The sequence below is a fragment of the Pituophis catenifer genome, unplaced genomic scaffold, assembly GCF_029215685.1.
Source record: "Pituophis catenifer annectens isolate HBS135680 unplaced genomic scaffold, rPitCat1.0.hap2 SCAF_2, whole genome shotgun sequence".
Taxonomy (NCBI): Eukaryota; Metazoa; Chordata; class Lepidosauria; order Squamata; family Colubridae; genus Pituophis; species Pituophis catenifer.
In genome coordinates, this window is record NW_027256882.1 from 295,276,367 (window position 1) to 295,276,880 (window position 514).

Genomic DNA, 514 nt, shown 5'->3' on the forward strand with positions numbered 1-514 from the left:
TCCAGGTATTTTTTTTTTTAAAAAATGAAATTAATACATCTCTTGTATAATTGCTGTTATTGTTCTGCAGTATTTGTAAACTGGTCTGTAATAAATAGGCTGGCATTGAAATTGCCACTTTGATACGAACGAATTAAATGGAATCCTTTGTATTTCTATTTTTGTGAGCTTGGGGGTTTTCTTGGAAACATTTCACGACCAAGCTAGGTAATATCATCAGTGCTAGAAGGAAGTGGGGTTTGTGGAGAAGAAAGAGAAGGGGAAGGGGAAGGGGAAGAAGAGGAAGAAGAAGAAGAAGAAGAAGAAGAAGAGAAGAAGAAGAAGAAGAAGAAGAAGAAGAAGAAGAAGAAGAAGAAGAAGAAGAAGAGAGCCTTGGTAGCGCAGCAGACTAAAGCACTGTTAAGTAACACCAGCTGCCTGCAGTTACTGCAAGTTCAAATCTCACCAGGCTCACTCAGCCTTCCATCCTTTCGAGGTAGGTAAAATGAGGACCCGGATTGTGGGGGCAATAAGC